Below are 16,704 nucleotides of genomic sequence, written 5' to 3' on the forward strand. Positions count from 1 at the left end.
GGGCAGTCCTGAAAGCAGCTTTAGTTTCAATAAATCTAATACGTTAGAAGCATCGAAAAAATGATTTCTTTGCGCAATGGCAGCAGTACATTCTGGAGAGAACCATGGCGCGCTTCTACGTGTTTGCTGGAACTTTTTCGAGAGTATGAAACGGCCTATACCTACAATTAACCATTCTGTCAAGTCTGATACTATAGACGACACATCCTTTTTAAACATTAGCCGCGGAGGTAGATCAGATATAAATGTACGAAAGCTATCGCAGTCAGCCATAGTGTATCGATATACTGTACGATCGATAGGTAAGTCTGAGGACATATTGCATTTCATTTTTATCTTAATTGATACAGCATAGTGGTCGGAAGATCCAAGAGGAGACAGAACGGAAACTGAACATAGTTCAAGGCAAGTTGTGAGGAAAAGGTCTAGGAGACTCGCATATTGGTCGTCATTGTCGGGCACGTGGACGGGTTCATGAACAATATGAGTGAGGTCATAAGCAATGGAGAAATCATACCAGAACCCCCCTCATCATCGGGCTTGTTTGAGTGCGTCAACCATTCCACATTGTGAACATTGAAGTCTCCACATCCGTGAATATTAGCTGAAGTATAAGCAAATAGGACGTTGCCAATTTTCTCCGATATGCTTTTAAAGATAGTAACTCCACTGTTTTGGGGGCGATTGAGAGTAAATATAAATGCAGTAGTGTGAGCTAGTGCAACCCGAAAGCATATAGGGTAAGTTAGGATCTTCTCGGGAGATGCCCCTACCACATGGAAAGCCATTTTTAATATAGGCACATATTCCATGTCCATCGCGATCTTGGGGTCAGATTTAGAAGTTAAGTTAGAGTATCCTTTAATTACGAACTCATCTAGGGAAATAGTCTGTCCAATAGCAGTTTCACTTAAAAATAAAAGGTATAATTTAGTCTCCTGTAATTGGGTTTCAACCTCTGGAAGGTTGAGAGGTAGACCCCTTATGTTGGAGAAGGAGGCATGAATATGGGGGTCCACGTTGGAAGTTGGAGATCCGGGTTTAATCGTGTATTTTTTTCTTGAAACTTGTCATGATGGAATTTGGAATTTGTGGACTAGGTCGTCAGACTTGTTCAAAGAAGGACAGAGAGGGGAAACTAAGAGAGAATAAGAAACGAAGATTTTTTTTTGTAGAACATGATAAGGTACAGCTGTACCAATTACCCACTAATATGGCATCGAGATGCCTCACCAGAAGCTACTATTGAATGCCAATTCAGAAGCTCCAGTACTTTGCATCTGCTGATATGACAGCCTCCTTAGTGGTAAATCCAAGGTTCGGGTCCCTGACTATCAGGCGGATAACCTCAGCTCTGATAAACCGTTTACCTCCAACACCCTTACTAGTGACATGGCTACAAGGATAGCCACAGAAATAGAAAATTTTCGCCATCTCTTCTGACTGTTCACGTAAAATTCTGCCAACCTAGCATACAGCTTTTTCTTCTCTCTTTGTCAGAAAAATTTAAAAATGAGGACTGAGGGGCAAATAAAGAGAAACGAGAGTAACGGAAGCTGCCGATAACGCCTCCACAATGCGTTCTCTACTCTCCATAAAAATATATTAAAAGTTCATTTGGCTTGTTTAAGGGAAAGTATGGTGATAGATTCCCCTCTCAGGAACTGAAAATGAATACAGTCGCCTGATCTATTCTAGCAATCAACTAGGTAGATATAATAAACAACATTTATGTACTAGAAATACTATCATTAAATAAAACAATCAGAAAATAAAAATAAATTAAATACTGAAATAAAATGCAGTTATTAATATTTGAATCTAAAGATAAAAAGTAAAATTAATATAGCAGTCATTTATCTCGAGTAGACTTCCATCTCCAAAATACAAATTGTTGAAGAGAATTTTAGCTTTAAAAACGACAGCGTTCCAAAGAATTTTTAAAAATTTAAACGTAAAATCAAAAGAATGATCGAGTCCTTGACTTTAGCTAGTGACGTTTTAAGAAATTGCGATATAAAAGAAAAGCGGGTGGTGGAGTCTTCCGAAAGTCAGCTAGTAATTGCGAGATAAAATGAAAGCAGGATTGAGGGGGGTGCTGAAAAGAATATATGATAGCTGAGCTTATGCTATCATTAAGATCAACTTGCTAGATATAATAAACAACATTTATGGACGAGAAATTATATCACTAAATAAAATAATCAGAAAATAAAAATAAATTAAATACTAAATAAAATGTACTTATTAATATTTGAATATAAAGATAAAAAGTGAAATGAATATAGCAGTCATTTATCTCGAAGAGACTTTCGTCTTCAAAATGGAAACTATTGAAGAGAATTTTAACTATAAAAACAACAAAAAACTGGCTTAAACCCCATAAACGAACGGTACGTAAAGAATCTAATCATTTGAGGAGACTTGGGCAACTCTGTGCCCTTTAGTTTTGGGGGAAATAGAGTTTGAATATATGGAGACAGAAATACAGACAGTAAGACAGACAGATAGACAGACAGACACATAGCCGTTTATACATTATATTAACAAAAATAAAACATACGTAAGTTCATAACGATATAAATTTTCTATAATTATTAAGTAATGCTTGTTACTATACATGAAGTAAATATTAACATGCAGTTTATTATTGCTAATACTACTAAGGATATAAACATTCTTATACATATCACAATGTGACAATAAGTTTAAACTTTGATATATATATATATATATATATATATATATATATATATATATATATTGAAATCAGAAACTCATAATTCTTATTATAACCGACTATATTTCATATAAAACCTATTAAATATCATTTACTAGTACGAGGGGGCTTTGCCCGGACGTAAAATATGCTTACATATGATATTATATTAGGTCCATATTGCGTATATATTGCTAGGGAGGAGGGTGACCTGTTTTGCCCGGGCGTTAATATGCTTAAATATAATATTTTAATTTGTCCAGATTTCATATATACTAGCAGGTCGCCTACATTGTCCGGTCGTAAATTACGCTCAAATATGAAATTTGGATTAATGCAGATGTCGTATTTATTATTATATTATATTATATCCAATATATCGTAATGATTCAGAAACTGGTTAAAAATGACACATGCGCTACCACACAGAATCGAAACCAAAACGCTTAGCTTACGATTTAATTATTCCTTTGACTTTCATGCCTGAGCTATGAACACATGTTTACTGCAAAGATAAAAATTAAATATGAACAAATAACTATTGCGTTACGTATGCATATTCGTAATGACGTGGTCCGACCTGAACATGTTTTTTCTTTTAAATTTTCACAATTTTGCACCGATTTTCCACGGCTAAAACCGAGATATAAAGTTTCGCATGGGCTCGAACACACATGCAGTACAAACGCTGGTAGAGGAGTGTGGAAGGCAAATTCTGTACCAAATATATATATATATATATATATATATATATATATATATATATATATATAAATATAGAGAGAGGAAATGGTTTGTATTTCCTATAACCTATTTTACGCAAATATTTGAATACTTGCACGGATATAATTACACGTAATAGCAAACTAAACATGATCATCTCATAAGAAAACCGAAAAAAAACTAATAGGGAATTTATTTAGATGGATGTTTAAAATAATATGCAAATCATCTAAATTGCTTGCAGATGAATGCAATTCCATGTACTATAGATAACAAAGTTTTATGGTATTTTTAAATATATAGAAAACAGGGTATTTAATATGAATATCAATACACGAAATAACAGACTTTTAGGGGTATAGATTATCATAGAGTCGTGATTTCAAAACTAAAAGTAATGTATTTGAGAGCCATTAGTTAGAATCGAAAACGAAACTGTAGCATTCAAAGCTGGTGACGTTATTACTGTACCAACCTTAAAAGATTAAAAACTAAAAATTAAAAATAAACTAAGATCAATGTACAACTATTATAAATTTTGACCCATTACTGACCCATTAATAAGTATTTTAACCGGCTAAAATCCTATAAAAGAACGTCCGTGAAAAAGCTAATCATTCGAGGCCTCTAGCGCCAATCTTCAATTTTAGTTTCGGGGGAGATAGACAGACAGACAGACAGGCATGCGTATAGCCTTTTATATAATAGATTACAGAGCCGTGTTAAAAAGTAACAACATTATTTCGGTGCCATTAACAAGAATTGAAACTTGGAACTGTAGCAGACAATCTGGTGACGTTACCACTGTGCCAACCTGATACGTATGTAACAGATTAAATATTAAAAATTAAAAACAAAGAAATATGAATGTACAAAATGTAGAAATATTGTTTGAATGTTTTACCAATTGTCGATCTCTTATAAACTATTTTTAAAGATCGGCCGGTAAATAAATCAACTATTTGAGGCACCTAACGCCGCTGTGCGACTTTTAGTTTCCGTGGAGACAGAGTTTGAAAATATGGAGACAGACGAACGGTCGGATAGACAGAGAGCCATATAGCTGTTTTTTATATTAGATTACTATTTATAATTTATAAATCTAATATATAAAATGTTATACGTCTGGCTGATTGTCTGTCTGTCTCCATAATAATCTATACGAAAACTGGGCAAATAAAAATATAATAGTTAAGCGTATTTTACAACCGGGCAAAGCCGGGCGCCTTCCGCACAAGATTATAATATATTTTCAATGTTTTTCTTTTCAATAGTATCTTATTTTAATTATTTGTTTATTTTTTTCTTTCATCATGACATAGAAACAGGTAACTATTAGCATTAAAGTGAAAGCAATTGCATTGAATCACAGTACATTCGTTGATAGTATCATTTATCTATGTATCTATAAACGTGAGGTCGTATGTGTGTGCATAAGGACAATTCTCAACCTATATACCCAAGGATTTTTATGTACAAACGTGTAATCTGGTATATAGGGTATTCAGACACAGGGAAAAATTTTAATCGTTTTTTATCCGGAAAATTGTGCTGCTAAGGCATCGCAATATAAAAATTATCTTTTAGGTGTCATCGAATATTTTTTATCTGTTTGTGAAATGTTTCACGATAGATTACTTACGTTAAGAATAAGTAGGTTTCCAAACTCCAAAATAGCTTGCTTATCTAATGGCTATTGTACTTGACTCACTGTGTTCAGATTTTGATTTCGATTTCAGCTGGATATTTTTTTACTTAAAGAAGCGAATTGTTTAGAACAAAAACATTATACTCGCAAGTACATGCCTCAGTTTCTTTCCGTTTTTTTACTTCAATTTCTTAAAGAATTTAACGTTTCGTTTAATACCTACGATATTTGTGAAAATTATTAAACTGTCTCAAGAATCAACTTATTATGTATACAGATGTAAGTGATTAATTCAGGATCCAGGAATCGCCGTGTACATCATCTAGTAAACATCTTATTGTACTTTGCATTTTATCAGACTATTGCTGATTCCCGTTACACGAAAATGCGTTTGTTAAATAGTACAGATGGACTAAAATCTCTGTATGTTTGTTTTACCTTGAACTGTTTTAATCCGTTTCCCCGGGAAACGATTTGGGAAAGATTTCAGACCATGTTACATAGCACAAATGATCCTTGTTGCGTCAATATTTTTTAAAGTTTCAATTAGTATTGCGGCCTTTTCTAGGGATACCGTAGTGCTGTAAATTGTCTTTAATGTTCCTATCCTATTAAGCAGTTTTATTATGTTCCAAATATCGGTACTAATCTCATTTCAACCAATATACGCCTCTCTTCAGGTTTATAGTTATCTATCAATATATACAAATATATTCGATTCTATAATCATACATATCTTGATGTTATAATAATACCATCACTCTCCGACGTCTTGAATGGTATTTACGTTTTATATAAATGTTAATTTCAACTATATTTCTCGTCATTGTTTACGTTGCCGAACAGTTATTCCCTCCTAACTGATAAATGGAGTCAGAGATGGCTCCGTAGACGTGTTCGATTTACATAAAAGCAGTAATCGTGACTCCTAGCACTACTGATTCCCGAAAAGATAGATCACTAGTGTCTATAGGTACTATAAGTATACACTATTTTATATATATATATATATATATATATATATATATATATATATATATATATATATATATATATCGGGAATCGTAAAAAATCGTTACCCATTCTCCTCTCAAAAAAAAAAACTAACTATTATTATACTATGGTGCCCCTTTTGGAAGATATACAGAATTATTATTAGTAGTAGTATTAGTATTACCATTAATGTTAATTTTTCTTCTTAATATTATTATTGTCATTATAATTATTATTGTTGTTGTTGCTGTCGGTGTTACTATTATTTAACTCCGTTATTGAGATTGTCGGACTTACTTCCTCATCTTGGTTGTTATAGTCACAACGTTTCGGCCGTTTTGCCCTCCGGCCTTCATTAGGTGTTTTTTGTATCGAACTGGGGATCCGTTTGTTAGGAGTCTCGAACCCAACCTTTTATTATTATTACGGAGGTACCGTGTTCGGACTCCAGCTAGAACATAGTTGCTGATTCTCTGTTTTGAATGTTACTTTTCACTGCCTTCGTTCAGGATTGAACTCAGTACCTTTGGCTAACTGTAAACTTTGATACAACGTCTAGGACCACTCGACCATATGTCACTAGGATACTATAACAACCAAGATGAGGAATTCAGTCCGACAATCTCAATAAATGAAAACACCTCTTCTCAAAAATAGAGACGATTATTGAACTACTTGTTTAAGCATTGCAGTATGTCTGAGTTTGGTTATTATTTCCAACATTAATTGTTATTAATATCTGATTTTTCTAACGAGCATATTGAGTTTCCAAACTTTGTGATGACTTCTAATTTTAAAACAAGGCTTTTACCTAATATCTGTCATTTTATGTACTCCGTCCCGTGCCTAGAACAATAATAAATTCATGATTGCAATGAAAGGGATTATCTTTTAGTCAGAAGTTTCCACTTATCTTATCGGCCTATCTCTGTTCATCAGTCTCCAGGTGTATGTGTACGCACGTCTATAAACGTATGTGCGAATTCTGTGTATATGAGTACGTGTAGAAACATATGTGGTAGTATACAGATGTACATGCATGTGGGTTTATATATTCGCCTGGTTACGTCGTGTGAGTGGGTGTCCAATTGAACATTTTATGAAAGGCTTGATTTTAAATAGAGATCACACAAACTGTTGCCCATTCCAAGTGAAAAATATTGGGAGAGTCATATTCAAATAGATCTTAACGTCATTGGCTATACCTGTACCCCTTCCGCTACTAACTCTGTCCGCCCTGCACTCATGTTTCCATCAGTCACACTGAAAAAGACCAAAGGATCGGTCGAAAATAATATGCATTTGAAAGAAAAATTGTCGTTTTTTTTTCGAAAGAACTTTGTATTATTACACGTCAACATAGGTGCATATCCTAAACCTGAAATATATTCTCGAGGGCTTGTCCATTGTGGCGATTCTTTATCCGCTAACTGATTTCATTAACAGCTGTTTCTATTTATTCGTTTTCTTATTTTCGTGGACGAAACAAATCGTATATTAAGTTATATTTCGAATAAAATCCAAGTAGAATAAGTTGTAGAGTCTGTTACATAACGAAGTACAGGTATCGCTAGAGTATTTGCCTATAATAATATTCCTCTCCTAACACGTAGTATTCTAGGTCCACAGAAACTTTCCACGATGAGTTTTGTAAATTGAACAAAGCGACAAACGTGCAAAACATATAAATGCATTCGGACAAGCTTTTTGTCAACAACGCAGAAAGAGATGTGGCAGGAATATAGTGACAAATTAAATAGAAAATAAGCAACAGATTATTTAATTCGTTATGAATAAATTATTAAGGTCATATATTTATTCATTAGTGTGTAATATAGCATGGGTGGCTTGATTGATTTATAAAAAATGTTACTGTTTTACTATGATTCTTAAACATTTCCGAGAAAGCTACAATATAAGCTCGAATATTTCTGTATAATGGCACGTGCAAAATATTTTATCTCACTGTTATTGGCGACTACCTTAGATTTCATACTTAACCTCAGTATTTGGTGGGCAACTCCAGGTATATGTGTGCAAATACCGAAAGGATGGCTCGACTACGGTAAACATCTTTTATTTCATGAATAATAACAAATTTAAACAAGATTCTACGTGTCTACCAGTTATACTCGACAGCATGCGTAACGATATATTAACTTAGGTATATATATATGTATATATATATATATATATATATAGAATTAGAATTATATATATATATATATATATATATATATATATATATATATATATAATTCTAATTCTAATTCGGATCTTTACATTGTGATGTTGAGTAATCAAAATACAGTTTGGATAATTTTACCACACTGCTTTCAAAAACATTCACTCCGGATTTTACCATGCACGTTGGATGTTAACTTTTATATCGCTTTCTTTAACTTCCCTTACTCTATGACTTTTAATTACACAATCAATTTTTAATTGTGATTTTGGCTGTCTTACTGACTTTAGCAAATAACGTGTAAACCATTGTATTGATTTGCTAATATTTTCCCCTCTGAAGAGATGGTAGACATCGAAATCCTATAGGATAAGGAGTTTAACTATTTCTAATGTATTCTTTGTCTTACATAGAAAAATAAAAAAAATGTTTTACCTTAAACTCAAACATTTCACGTCATAATTTTTTAAATTCATGGAATGACTAAAATGTATAATTCAGTAAAAATATATTTTCTAATAATATATAGCAATCCTTATATAAGAAGCGCAATCTAATTACAGAGCAATATTCTCCATATTGCTCTGTAATTAGATTGAGCTTCTTATATAAGGATTGCTATATATTATTAGAAAATATATTTTTACTGAATTATACATTTTAGTCATTCCATGAATTTAAAAAATTATGACGTGAAATGTTTGAGTTTAAGGTAAAACATTTTTTATTATTCTATGTTGTATTTCTATTCTATAAATGACAAAAGTGATATTCCGAAATTCATGATGTTCACCATCTTATAATTTATTCCTTTTAATTCAGTTGACCTGTACAATTCTTGGCAGTATTTGATTCGTAGCGCAAAATAAATCACTTAATTCTTACATTAATCAGTGAATCTATTATGCCCTTACCTTATCAGAAGGAATAGCAACAATCAATCCGTCAAAAGGAACTGAAATGTGATTTGACATGATAAAATCTGAAAATTGGAAGATAAGCTGCAAATACCTTTTCATTTTTTACATAACACCATCTTGAAATTTTATCCAAAAAAATCATTAAATCCAACTATACGTACGAACAGAATTTTTATTAACCTATGGATATTCTCTCTAATTTTTTTATTTAATAATTGGTAAAGTTATCAATTCTAATTTAAGTATGCATACTTATGAAAATAACACAAACAAATTATATGTTATTATACGTGCTTGTATATACGAAAATAAACTAAGCTAAAAAAAAAACAAAAAACAAAGAACAAAAAGGCAGATCGGTCATTATGGTCGGTTCCCTATCCAAACAATTGATTAGAATAACACCCATACAAAATGCAATTCTATTAGTTATTATAATCACACTTATTAACCAGAATTATAATTGATAAACTCATACAATTACAAAACCCATACTTACGGTTTGGTGAGTTTAAATATATTTTGGAATCTTAATTGTATCGTCTTTGTACACAGGTATTTACCTAGCAAAGTAAGACAGAGTTGTCTCCCTTAGAACAAATCCTATGGAATATTTACTTTTACTTATATTTGTATATTTAACCAGAACGTAAACATTCATATTCGACTTTTCAGTAATTTATACTAGTTTTAATGTTTTTCACCTAGTTATTGTTAAAACACTTTTTAAACGATATAAATTATAAAATTATTCACTAATTGTTACAGTATAAAATGTTAATTATAAAAATCCATTGTGCAAAGTTATTAAGTTATACTTCATGTATTACAATGTTGAATTTTGAATTAATTAGTTAGTCAGATTTACTATAATTTTAATTTCTTTATTTATGTATTTAGTCATATTATTATTTAAATTGAAAGCGATATTTATAATGTTAGTTTTCACAAACTTTACCCGATTCTACATACCAAAATCTAATATTAATAAATATTTTTTCGAACTTGTTCATTAATTAAGTAGAATTGTTGCTAATATTTTATATACATCCTGATTGTCTAATAAATATGTTTCATATATATATATATATATATATATATATATATATATATATATATATATATATATATATATGTGTGTGTGTGTGTGTGTGTGTGTGTGTGTGACGTTGAAAATGTTTTTATCTAAATTAAATAAAATAATATATGACACTATAATAAACAAAATCGTAAAATAATACCTTGAGTATAAATAAATAAACAACCTCGTTTTTATGCTTTGTACTTGGAATATATATATATATATATATATATATATATATATATATATATATATATATATATATATATATATATCCTCTTGAGATTTTGTCAGGCTGGTGCCTAACGACTTCTTACGAGAATGAACTACGGAATATTCTACGTAACTTAATTGCCATATATTTTTATAAGTTACTACTAAATATGTATATATATATATATATATATTCTATATACATATATATATATATATTCTATATTAAGATAATTATAGCTGAATGTATATATGTGTGTTTGCGTAAAAATATTTAACTGATAAACTTTTAAACAACTGGCCATATAACACTGAAATTAAGTGAAAATCATAATCATTGGACAAGGATTGTTTATAACGAGTACAATTGTTGTTTGGATTGATAAATAACGCGTAAAATATATGTCGTGAACGCGGCTATGCGTGAAATGTTTCGTTTTGAGTATAGCTCATGGAACCCAACTCTTTTTTTTTGCTTTTTTAATTCAGTATATTATAGTAACTACATACAATATTCAAAATAGTATTTCTCTGGTAAAAATAAATACGAAATCAGCATGAATTAAAAGATATTTAAGTGTAATTCTACGGTCAGAAAAAGCGCGTCACACCGTACTAGTTTTATACTAATAGCCGTAACATTTCACCGTCTCCAATTTTAGCGTCATTATGTAATTTGTAACAACGTTTTGAAACTTAATTACTAAAGTGTGAACGCTCTATGCTTTGCCTTTAATCGCAGCCGATGACACAATTCTGGAAATCATAAGTATATATTGTGAGTACAGTCAGCATCAATCCTATTCTGGGTTTACTCGGCTTCCTCCGAAGGAGGAAGTTTCATAGGAGTATGAAATTTACAATCAGACTCCAGTCGCATGTATATCCCCGTGAGAGGAGATGACGACGTTAGGTTTTTGTAACATTTTGCAAGGGAGGTGTTGACGTCCTCCTACATACTGCACCTGGACCTCCCAAATTGGTCACCAATTTTAGTAACGACAAGGCTAAACGTTGCTTAACTTCGGTGATTTGACGGGAACCAGGGTGTAAAAGTGATTATGCCGTATATAATTATATATTGAGTAAAATATAATAACCTATATTTTATTAGCTCTTTACGAATTAACAAAACTTGCATAAATCAAAATATATTCAAGCGTATTTTTCGACAGGTAAACGCCGAGGATGCTAGTATATTTAGCAGGATATAAAAATTAATAAAGAATTAGCTATTCAATAATTAATACGAAATCTACATTCATTATAATATCACATGTGAGCGTATTTTACAACCTGGCAGATCTATTTCTGACCACAGTTCCCGATGATTGGATAACAAATGTCCACAATCCACTCAGCAATACTGATTACGTTGTGATAATTCGCAGAAATCGCCCTACATTCTCGACTCAAAACTAAAGAGCCGCTGCTCAAACTTACGAGGTATTACAAAACACCAGGGATCCCATCAGAGATGCCCCATGGGGAAATATCTTTGGTCTTCCGGTTGAACAGTGCGCAAATGAGACCACTGAATGGTTCAAAACTAAATTGAAGAACATGTTCCAACACGTAAATTCTATATCAAGCCCAACCCTCCCCCATGGTTTACTTCTACTTGTGCAGCTGCCAATCCTCAAAGGCAGCATGCGTATCCATGATTCAATCGACATAAATACAGTTCAAATAGACAGAAGTATATAGAAGCTAGAAGTAATTGTAAGAGAGAAATGGCGACTGCTAAGACACAATGCACTCAGTCCACCTGAAAACGCACCTAAGCACAGAAAATATGAACCCGTGATTTTGGGAAACTCTACAACAGTGTAGTAAATAATCGTCAGTCAACGATTCCCCCATTATCGAACAATCAAAAGGTTGTTTGCACGGCAACAGAGAACGCTAACCTGCCTGCCAGTCGGTTTGCCTCAAATTCTCCATTGGACCCGGCGTACCACTCCCTCCCTGACTTTCTTTTGCGGACAGATGCCACACTAAATGGTTTGAAAATCACCCCTTCTCAGGTACTTGGTATCATAAAAGTAACTAGAGACATCAAAAGCATGTGGACCCGATCTTATCCCGGCAGTTATTTTTAAAAAATCCTTCGCTGTGGTTGCTTCAATTCTCTCCAAACTTTACAACAAATAACTTAATGAATCTTTTTTACTGACTGCTGGAAAACTGTGGTATCAGTTTTCAAGAAGTCTGGCTATAGAATTGACCACTTAAATTATGGCCCCATTAGACTTCTCCCGTTTTTCGCCAAAATATTTCAGTTCTTGTTTAATGAAGCACTAGTCCATCACTTTACAGCTGCTAAATTCCTGACCGACAATACATATGGATGTAGGCAAGCCCGTTCCACAGCAGATATCCCAACTGTACTCTCTGTACGTATATACCATTCACTCAATAAGGGTGGGTAGATCGGTAGACCTCGATATATCTAATGCTTTCGACAGGGTATGGAACGATCGTCTTCTAAGGAAATTTAGATCATATGGTATTACTGGAAGAATACATTATGCAATTAAATCCTTCTTAAGTAATGGTATAATCCCGATTGCCTCGATGGTCGTACGTCTAAACACTATGTGTATATATATATATATATATATATATATATATATATATATATATATATATATATATACAAGAATAAAAAAGCATTGCTAATGCAAAAGGATATAGAGATGGTATGCCAAAGTATACAAACAAGATAACTATGAATGGCTAGGCACATGGAAATAGAATTGCATCCAAAGTATAGCCCTATAGCTTTTCTCCAATCTTCATTCGGTGCCATCACGTGGTTGTAAAAAGCTATAGGGCTATACTTTGGATGCAATTCTATTTCCATGTGCCTAGCCATTCATAGCTATCTTGTTTGTATACTTTTTGGCATAACATCCCTATATCCTTTTGCATTTCCAATGCTTTTTTATTCTTGTTAATTAGCATTTTTACTTACAGTCTTATTTTTAAACTTACATTCATGATAGTATTGTCTTTTTTAGGAGGCGGCTCATTGCCGCCTCCATTAGTAGCAGGTCGCTTCCTGCTGGGTTTTAGGTCTTTGGGTTTTGGGCCTTAGGAGTTGCCTCTTGGTCCTCCATCGGTTCTATATTACATAGAGAGTGCTACCGCCTCTCTGATAAAATAGTTAGAGTATTATAAAGTTCTAAAATGTTCATACCTTCACTATTACATTTTTCTTGGTTCATTCTTTGGCGTTTTGGCAAAGATTTGGCATTTTTTTATATTTATATTTATAATAGTTTGTGCATGAGGCAGCTTTTTCCCCTTGGGATCCCTGTTATACCGTGCTTTTGAGTCAGCACGTGAGGCAGCCTTCTTTTTTCTGGTTCTTTGTTATAAAGAGCACGTGAGGCAGTTTTTCCCTCGGAATCCCTGTTATACCGTGCTTTTGAGTCAGCACGTGAGGCAGCCTTCTTTTTTTCTGGTTCTTTGTTATAAAGAGCACGTGAGGCAGTTTTCCCCTTGGGATCCCTGTTATACCGTGCTTTTGAGTCAGCACGTGAGGCAGCCTTCTTTTTTCTGGTTCTTTGTTATAAAGAGCACGTGAGGCAGTTTTTCCCCTCGGGATCCCTGTTATACCGTGCTTTTGAGTCAGCACGTGAGGCAGCCTTATTTGCCTCAGCATTTGCATGATACTTAGTTTTTATTATTTCAGCATTTTTCTGATAGTATTCTTTTTGCTCAGATAATACCTTGACTTTGTTTTTTTCATAGTCTATATTTCTCTGAGCTTTTTTACTACGTGCTGACTTTGGCATTTTTTATTAAATGTAAACATATAACACTTGTGTGTATCTTACTATAATATCACTTATCTTATAGCAGGACAACTCTCGTAGAATTGAGATACTGCCCCGTCACCAATAGGTAAAGTGTGGAACGTTATATACACCAATAGTGTAGTTGTTATCTTTATATGAAGTCCTAATCAGTGACAGTGTGAGGTTACTTGGTTAATTTATTGTAGTTTATTTTAGAAAACTTACTTGTTTTTATTAGTAGATTGTGTATAGTAGCCACACTATCTAGTTATTTTTGTGGCTAGGGCTTGGATTTTGATTCTTTTTGGTCAGCTTCTAGTGAGTTCTTAGAAGATGACTTTCTTGCAGTTTTTTTGCGGTTAATTTAACTTATTTCCTTTGGCGTTTGGTGAGTTCTTAGAAGAAATGGTTTGATATACTTTTCTTAGCGAGCGAAGAGATTCAGCTGCATTTAACAATGTTTGCGCTAGTGTATTTTTGCGCATGCGTGAGAATTTCAAGTTTCCTCCTTATTTTTCAATAGTTTGACAGTAGTCATATGTCTTTCTGCCAAGAGCGACAGACGTCAGTGTTAGCCGTGATCGTCTAGAGGTTAGGACCCCACGTTGTGGCCGTGCTAAATTAGGTTCGAATCGTGGTCACAGCATTGATATTTTGTACATATTTTACAGTCCAAAATCTGAAGAATTATTTGTTTTTATAACATTGTTTCTTGACGTCGTACTTGCTGATAGGTTACTCTTATAACAATTTTGATCAACTGAGATAAAGATTTCGTGGTTTCATTAACGCTGGTGGGTTACGGTTTCAAGAAGAAACCTTAACGTTCACCTCAAATATTCAGCGTCCAAGAAATATAGGCCACTGGCAAACTGGAACGTCTGTGAGCATCCGGTGTATTATTTGAAGCTGTCCCTTTTGAGAGAAGTTCCGTGTTCGAAGTGGTCTGTCTACATTGGGTATATAGTGTTTAAAACTTGTTATTACACGTAATCTTATTTAATTATGGAGTTAGCTAAAAATCGATGGGTCACTGCACTTCTCCGTGTAAAGAGCTGTCGATTGATGCTTGAACTGTTGTCAGAGACCGTTCGTACACCAAGATACATCGTCCCAAAGAAAGAAGAAAGCAGAAGAAGAAAGAAGAAATAAGAAAGAAGAACAATTGGCCATTTTTGTACTCTTTTCTTTTGCTCTCTTTTGAAATTTTAACCGACGTTCTGACACTCGCTGGATTCGTAAGACGCTTCTCTGTAAGAATATGTGCTTTTTGAAACTTATAAGTTGATTTTAGTTGAGATTTGGATAGTTTTCTTTTGTAGGCGTATATAGGCGTGTACGGGCCATCCCTATATAGAGAGTGCTACCGCCTCTCTGATATATATATATATATATATATATACATATATATGTATATATATGTATATGTATATATATGTATATATACAAATCTTAATCATCGTTTCATTTTTACTTTTTATTACTTGTTTTCCATTTTAATTTATTGACTTTATAATGGCTTGATTACAATTACGACACATGCAATACATTATACATACATTTATAAACAATTTTAGCAATATTTGTTCAAACATAATTGCTATGTTTGACGTTCATCTTCGTCACCATCTGTTATGTTTGCAGGTTGAACTAAATAACGTATACGGCAATACAAATGAAGACTCAACAAAACAAAGGTAGATCAATAAGAAGTGTATTAGGAAAAGTATATTTACAGTATATTTACATAATGGTTGTCAATAAGAGAGCCTTGGCTGGAGAACATATCTGCTCTCAGCTCGGCCTTGGGTGGCTTCTGGTTAACACACCCTCAGACTAACCAAGTCTTTCTATTCTTGTGTAATATTATCCACATATGTAAACGAGTCGGTGCCACCACAACAATAATATAACATTTTCAAAACAAAATTCATCATTACATTACATTTCCGCATGCATAACAAATTTAACTATGATCTAGAAAAACAACGTTCCAGTTGTAACTTTTTCTCCAATTTTTTTCCGCAAACAACACCAAAACAATAACAACAACAACAACAAAAACCTGTTAAAACACTGGAACACACAGAAAAAATCGTAATTACATGATATCTATATAACTCTCGTTCAAAAATTGCCCTTTTTTCTTTTAATTGTCTCCTTTGTTATTAAAAAACACATGGAAAGCTGAGAAGCTGAAAAATTGAACTATAGACACGAAATTCTTTTTCAATAAAGTGCATTTGTACAGACAAAGGATCGTTTAAAATAATATTTATACAAACTCCCCTATAAGAGTACACAGTAGCTTTTTTTCTGGATCCCCGTTTATCTGCGTTTGACAAGTTTATATGAACACATCTCACATGATTTCAAAACAATGACAAGTGAATAACTCCAACCTCAGGTGTGTATA

This window comes from Euprymna scolopes, chromosome 5, assembly GCF_053919585.1.
Source record: "Euprymna scolopes isolate OS-2025 chromosome 5, ASM5391958v1, whole genome shotgun sequence".
NCBI classification, from domain to species: domain Eukaryota; kingdom Metazoa; phylum Mollusca; class Cephalopoda; order Sepiida; family Sepiolidae; genus Euprymna; species Euprymna scolopes.